This window comes from Cebus imitator, unplaced genomic scaffold (assembly GCF_001604975.1).
Source record: "Cebus imitator isolate Cc_AM_T3 unplaced genomic scaffold, Cebus_imitator-1.0 Scaffold94, whole genome shotgun sequence".
In the NCBI taxonomy this organism is placed as follows: domain Eukaryota; kingdom Metazoa; phylum Chordata; class Mammalia; order Primates; family Cebidae; genus Cebus; species Cebus imitator.
In genome coordinates, this window is record NW_016107409.1 from 1,250,043 (window position 1) to 1,257,883 (window position 7,841).

The 7,841-nt window shown below is 45.9% G+C and overlaps 1 long non-coding RNA gene across 1 annotated transcript in view; it reads left to right on the top strand.

Annotated features, from left to right (window-relative positions):
* The first annotated feature begins 2,717 nt into the window (after window positions 1-2,717).
* Window positions 2,718-7,841, top strand: part of LOC119472326 — a 14,325-nt gene continuing 9,201 nt past the window's right edge. The window contains exon 1 of the long non-coding RNA XR_005201466.1: window positions 2,718-2,922. This is a non-coding gene — a long non-coding RNA (uncharacterized LOC119472326). The remainder of the gene's footprint in view (window positions 2,923-7,841) is intronic.

Below are 7,841 nucleotides of genomic sequence, written 5' to 3' on the forward strand. Positions count from 1 at the left end.
AAAAAAATTAGCTGGGCATGGTGGCATATGCCTGTAGTCCCAGCTACTCAGGAGTTTGAGATAGGAGAATCGCTTGAACCCAGGAGGTGGAGGTCGCAGTGAGTCGAGATCATGCCACTGCACTCCAGCCTGGGCAACAGAGTAAGACTCTGTCTTAAAAAAAAATAAAATAAAAATGCAGAAACAAATAAATAAATAAAATAAGAACAAAGGAATGCAGAAACGAGCTCACAGAGGTGAAAAGACTTGCTGGGAAAAGACAACCCCAGGGGCTGATTCCTCTGGATTGCAGGCTCTGTGCTCTTTCCACCATGCCCTCAGTTGCAAGTGTGTAATACTGACAAGCTTAACTGGACCACAGAGAGCCAGAGTGTGTCATTGTCATGCCATGTCCCAGAGCCGCCAGTGCAGCTTTTCTGCAGGAGCATGTCTTGCATTTGACGTGGGGAACTAGGGCGGAATGTGGTTCTTGCCCACAGCGTTACTTTCCAGCCAGCTTCTCTGGAACACACGTGCCCCATGCCATGGATAGAACCGAACTCTTGATCTTGTCCTGCCCCTCAGCTCCTCCTCCAGCCTTCCCCATATCTTTGGGGTACAGGATACTCCCAACCGTCCATTTCCTCCTTCCGGAAACCTGGTGCTTCCCACTCCCTCCCCCCAAAACCCCTTGCTACCCTGTCCTTATTCTTACCCGAAGAAACTGTAGCTTCATCCACTCCCTTTCTACTGCCCTAATCCTGTGACCATTTTTATTTGTTTGACTTCAGCTTGCCTTAGAATGACAGGGGGAGCTTGTTAAAACTCCAATGACAGGACCCCCCTCCAGCCCCCCAGAGTTTCTGAATCAGTAGATCTGGAGATGGGGCCCCAGAATGTGGACTTCTAACAAGTTCTCGGTGATGCTGATACTGCTGGTCTGGGATCCACCCTTTCACAACCTTGGTCTAAGTGACTGTAGTAGCCTCCTAATGCCAGCAAACCTCCCTCCAATCCATTCTCTATACAGTAGTCCAAGAGATCTTTTCACAGTCTAGCTGGATCTTGTAACTTCCTTGCCTAGAACCCTTCCTTGCCTAACCCATGGAAGGAGGGAGGGAGACTATGTGTGTCCTTCTATCCCAGTGCCTTGTAGATGCTGCACAAAGCTCCCTTGAAGTTTATGCCATCAGACTGAAAACCTGCCTCCCTCCTGGTTGCTGTCACTTGCCAGTGCCCTGGTCATTCCTCCTTGTCTCTTAAGGACTTGAGCATTGGCCTCACTGCCTTCATTTTCATGATCCACTCTTTGGAGAGTGATCCGTCTGACACCTTGGCCCCTCGGTTCCTTGACCTCCACGCCTCACATGGTCTTGAGCCTCCTACTCTGGATGTCACGTGCTGGACCTTTTCATCGCCAGTGACCGTGTCACATCTTATTCTCACCTTCAAGCCCCTCACTTGCTGACCACCTTGTCCTCTTTCCAGTTTAGTGCCTCTAATGCTCCCACACTAGGAGTTATTTAATCTTATGAAGAGCAGTGATTCATTGGCCTTGTGAACAGGTCTCAGTCAATTTAGGAAGTTAATTTTGCCAAAATTAAGGACGCGCACCTGGACACAGCCTCAGGAGGTCCTGATGACATGTGCCCATGGTGGTCTGAGCACAGCTGGTTTTATACATTTTAGGGAGACTTCTAGAGAGGTGGCATTTTGGGGTGGGAAAGACCTAGGTTTGAATCCCAGCTCTGCCATATTAGTGGAACAACCTCTGAACCAATGTCCTCTTTGGTAATGTGGGACACTGTTGGCTACTTTAGTCTTATAGTTAGGATCAAGTGAGAGCATTTATACAATTCAATAAGCATTTTTCAAGTGTCTATCATGTGATAGTGAGATAGAAGACTAGCAGAACTTGTTTTCTAGCCACAGTCCTGCCAACCAAAACAGAATCTAGTCCAGAAAAGATAAAGTGAAGAACCCAGTCAAAACCAGCAGATGGGTAAAAAAGCAATTCCTAGCTGCCCTCATTGCTCATTAGCATAACACACTCTCAGAAGTGCCATGACAGTTTATGGATGCCATGGCAACAACCCAAAATTTACCACCAAGGGTCATTCCCTGGCAATGACCCAAAAGTCACTATCCCTATTCTAGAAAATTCTAAATAGCTCACCCCTCAATTTGCATTAACCCTCCCCTTAATTTGCAAATAATTGAAAGTGATTATAAGTGAGTATAAATTTAGTTGCTGAGAGCCCATAGTTTGCTGACTCTAGGCACACTACCTATGAGTTAACCCTGCTCTGCAAGAAGCAGCACTGTTCAGGAAAAGGTTATCTAACACCACTGACTTGCCCTTGAATTATTTCCTGGGCAAGGCCAAGAACCCTTCTGGGCTAAGCCCCAGTCTTGGGGCTCACCTATCCTGTGCCTTCTGGTGGCCACAAAGGGATGAAATAGTGAGTGAGAGGAAGTGACCAATGTGGTGTTGAGACTACAGAAATGGCAGTGATCAGTGGCAAGATGGCAAGACAGTAGCAATGAACAAAGAGGCCAAGTGAAAAGACTTGAGAGAGGGAGAAATGGTGAGACAGCAAGATGACAAGACAGTGACCAGTCAGATGGTGAGAGGTGGCAATCAGAGAGAGGTGGTGGTGCAGCAGTCAGTCAGGGCTGTGAGGATCAAAGCTGCAGACAGCTGGAACACTAACCAAAGGATCTTTTCGCAGCCATCATCTTTCCTGGCAGATGGTGGAGCTGAGTGGATGGACGAGCAGCCATAGCACAGGGATCCAAAGCTCTGACTGGGAAGCTGCAGGACCACATGTCAGTTTCCTCACAGCAGCCGAGCCTGCCCATGCCAGGGAAGCCTGGGGAGCATTCCTTCACCTGCACCCCCCATCAGAGACCAGGGGGCCCCATTTTGGCTCCTGTGGACAGGTAAGTATCCCTTTTACCTCACCCGCCAAATATCAGGTGAGCCAGGAAAATAAGGCCTTTGGCTTAGACAGTCAATTCAAAGTCCCCCATAGCACACCTGATCACATCCCAATTGCCCCTTTTCTAGGTCGTTTCTTTTCTAACACCATTTTATTTTTCTGTCAGCCATTTTATTTTATTTTCTACCCTGAAATATATATTTTCTTTGCAGTTTTTGCTTTGGCTCCCTGCTAACTGTATTTGGGCAGTTATTTAAGGCTGAACACTTGGTTATGAGAGGTCCCCTGTTGTGTTGACCCTGGGATGCCAGAGTAATATTGTTCAGTGGCCCCAGCTTGGTCTATGGGGTTCACTGTTGATCGCCCTCTGGATGCTCTGGGATTTTCAGCATTAGGACTCACCATTAGGATGCCTTTTAGGCTATTGGAGCAAATTCAATTTTGGCTTAAAGAAAAAGAAACTCATTTCCTATTGCAACACCATTTGAGTCCAATACAAATTAGAAGGCCAAGAGATTTAGCCTAAACATATTTCTATAAATTATAATACTATTTTACAATTAACATTAAAAAGAAGGAAAATGGGGAGAGGTCCCTTATATACAGGCTTTCATGGTCCTTTACTGATTCAGTGTTACTTCAAGGCACTGGGGGATGGAGGGGATTTAAAAAAAGGCACTAGAAAGTCATGCCTAAGGGACCCCCTCCTAGCTGTTTCCCTTAGAAGGCCTAATCCCTCCCAGAGCCTCCTCAGTCTCCCAATTCTGAGGGGTCCTGCCAGTTCTCTAACACAGGATTCCACCCAAAGGTCATCAGGCACTCCTCCACCTATCCAACTAGCCCCAGCCTAAAACTTCTGCTGCTGGAGAAAGTAGTCCAACCAGTACCCCCAGAAATGTGGCTCCACATCAGCCCCTGAAGTCAAAGCTGTGTCCATTGTGGGAAGTAGCTGATGGAGATGGGGGGATACTTAGAATACACATGCCATTTTCTATGTCTGATTTGGCTTTTTGGAAGGAAAAATTCTGCCAATTTTCAAAGAATCCATGAAAGTTTATAGAAGAGTTTGTTAAATTGACCATGTTCTTTGACTTGGTATGACTTGTAAGTATTGTGGTCCACTTGCTGTACCATAGAGAAAAAGCAGAGGAGAGTGTATGGTTAACCCTGTCAATTATGATAAGGTTAGAGATGTAATCCAGGGTAAAGATGAAAATCTCACTCTTTCTGGGTAGTTTGGTTGAGAAACTCAGAAAATATGCTAATACAGACTCAGACTGCCTAGAAGGCAAGCTCTCCTGGGTATGCATTTTATTACTCAGTCTGCTCTGACATTAGGAGAAAGCTGCACAGAGCAGCAGTGAGACCCTCAATCCCCTATGAACCAACTCTTAAACATGGCCTTTAACGTTTATAACAGTAAAAGGCAAAAATGGAAAAGACCAAAAGAAATAACCAAAAAGAACAATTACTGATGATGCTGTAAGCACCCTTCTACCTCAGGATTACCCAGCCTCAGGAAGTGTCTCAAGATTGGTGTCTGGGATGCCCAGACAAGAGCACCCAACTTACCAGCCCCTGGTAATCAGCAATGAGGAGGTCCTAATCATCCCTGGTGAGAGGAAAAAGCTCCCTGTCGATGTTAGGACTAACCTTCCAATAGCTCCAACAAGCTACCTTGCTCAATCAAGTAAGTTTACTGGAGGTCCCAGACCCTTGATCCAATGGACCGCTTCCCACAGTGGCAGACAAGCAGCCACCCAAACATTTTTCTTTGGTGTCTCTGCTGCTGAGTAACCTCTCTGGCAGCTCAGCGACTCTGAGGTCTCCCCTTTAGCAATGGATTTTGCCTCTTTCCTTCCTTATTTGATGGTACAAGAGCCCCTTCCTTGCCTCTTCCTGTCTTCTATACCAATTGCAGCAAACAATATTTGGCCAGGTAGACAGGTCCCAATTTTATAAATAACAAATCCAGCTGTCTCGTATAGGTCACTTCATTTGTGTGATATGCTTGTATCTAGCATACTAATTGGCTTATAGACTGGGCACGGTGGCTCACACCTGTAATCCCAGCATTTTGGGAGACCGAGGTGGGTGGATGACCTGAGATCAGGAGTTCAAGACAAGCCTGGCCAACATAGTGAAACATCGTCTCTACTAAAACACAGAAATTAGCTGGGCATGGTGGCACACGCCTGTAGTCCCAGCTACTCCAGAGACTGAGGCAGGAGACTCACTTGAACCTGGGAGGCAGAAGTTGCAGTGAGCCAAGATCGCACCACTGCACTCCAGCCTGGACAATAAGTGCAAAACTCTGTCTTGAAAACAAAAACAAAAAAAAACAGAACAAAACAAATTGGCCTATAAATAAAAGAACACTCATAAATTAAAAAAAAGACTAGTCTAAACTTGTTAGTTTGAAGGGAATATTGTGTCCTATAAAACTTAACTTAAAGCTTTTTACCTAGATAAAATACTGATTTTCATAGGCTTTCGAATGGTTAAAATGGCTTTACATGTTGAACTTTTTGTGTAGTTTAAAATCTTAAAATTGGCTGGGCGTGGTGGCTCACCCCTGTAAACCCAGCACTGTGGGAGGCCAATGCAGGTCGACTGCTTGAGCTCAGGAGTTTGAGACCAACCTGAGTAACATGATGAAATCCCATCTCTACTAAAAATACAAAATTAGCCAGGCGTGGTGGTGCCTGTAATCCCAGCTACTCAGGAGGCTGAGGCAGGAGAAACACTTGATCCCAGGAAGTGGAGGCTGCAGTGAGCTGAGATTGCACCCCTGCACTCCAGCCTGGGTGACAGTGAGACCTTGTCTCAAAATAGATAAATAATTTTAAAATTATAGAATGGTTCTCATCTATAGAATGTCAATATCTGATAGTTCAGCATTCTTTGCTTTCTAAGTTTATATAAAATGTGCCAGGGAAGATATGTATTCTTTTTTGTGAAAAAGAATAACTTTTGTTTAATTCAGAAATTATTAAAAGAAAGGTTCAAAATATAAAGAAATCTGTGAATAAAAAAGAGAGACATAAGGTGAGTTATGGATAGAAGACTTTTTTTTTTTTTTTTTTTTTTTTTTGAGACAAAGTTTTCCTCTTGTTACCCAGGCTGGAGTGCAATGGCGCGATCTCGGCTCACCGCAACCTCCGCCTCCTGGGTTCAAGCAATCCTCCTGCCTCAGCCTCCTGAGTAGCTGGGATTACAGGCACGCACCACCATGCCCAGCTAATGTTTTGTAGTTTTAGTAGAGACGAGGTTTCACCATGTTGACCAGGATGGTCTCGATCTCTTGACCTCGTGATCCACCCACCTCGGCCTCCCAAAGTGCTGGGATTACAAGCGTGAGCCACCGCGCCCGGCCTGGATAGAAGACATTTTTTGTGGGGATTTTTTTTTTTTTTTTTTTGAGACAAAGTTTTCCTCTTGTTGCCCAGGCTGGAGTGCAATGGCGTGATCTTGGCTCACTGCACCCTCCACCTCCTGGGTTCAAGCGTTTCTCCTGCCTCAGCCTCCCGAGTAGCTGGGATTACAGGCACCTGCCATTTGCTGCTGCCACCACCAGCAAATTTTTGTATTTTTTGTAGAGACGGCGTTTCTTTATGTTCGTCAGGCAGGTCTCGAACTCCCCACCTCAGGTGATCCACCCGTCTTGGCCTCTCAGAGTGCTGGGATTACAGAGTCACTGTGCCCAGCCTGGTTTTTTTTCTTTTTTGAGACAGAGTCTTGCTCTGTCACCTAGGCTGGAGTGCAGTGGTGTGATCTCAGCTCACCGCAACCTCTGCTTCCCAAGCTCAAGCAGTTCTCCTGCCTCAGCCTCCCAAGTAACTGAGATTACAGGCATAAGCCACCATGCCTGGCTAATTTTTGGTCTTTTTAGTAGAGAGGGGGTTTCACCATGTTGGCCAGGCTGGTCTTGAACTCCTGACCTCAGGTGATCTGCCAACCTCTGCCTCCCAAAGTGCTGGGATTACAGGCATGAGCCACTGCACCCAGCCACCCTTTCCATATTTAAATATGTTTAGATACACAAATAGTTATGATTGTGTTACAATTGCCTGCAATATTCAGTACAGTAATATGCTATACAGGTTTGTGGCCTAGGAGGGATAGTCTAGAGTATTAGTTTAGGCATGTACCAGGCTATACAATCTAGATTTGTGTGAGAACATTACAGTGTTCACACAATGACGAAGTCTCCTAATGATGCATATCTCAGAATACAACTCTGTCATTAGGTGACACGTGACTATATCATGAGTTTCCTTTATCTGTTAATCTTTTGTTCCCTTGTGGAAAGGCTGAGACAGTCAAGGAAGTAGGATCACATGAAGATGTGAGGGATGTGAGGAGAGGGCTCCCAGGTAGAGAGGTGGTCAGTTCTGCGACTGTGGTTTCTAAATCTAATTTGTCACTAAAGGGAACCAGGACTTCCTTGAATAATCACTGATTCCAGAGCTGAGGCAAGAAATAGACATTTTGGGCCAGGCTTGGTGGCTCACACCTGTAACAGAAACACTTCAGGAGGCTGAGATAGGCTGATTGCTTGAACCCCAGAGTTTTGAGACTAGCCTGGGCAACGTGGCAAAACCCTGTCTCTCCAAAAAAAAAAAAAAAAAATTAGCTGGGCATGGTGGTAAGTACCTATAGTCCAGAGGCTGAGACAGGAGGATCACTTGTGCCCAGGAAGTCGAAGTTGCAATGAGCTGAGATCATGCCACTGCACTCCAGCCTGGGTGACAGAGGGAGACTCTCTCTCTCAAAAAAACAGAAAAGAAAAAAAGAGGGCCGGACGCAGTGGCTCACGCCTGTAATCCCAGCACTTTGGGAGGCCGAGGCGGGTGGATCACGAGGTCAAGAGATCGAGACCATCCTGGTCAACACGGTGAAACCCCGTCTCTACTAAAA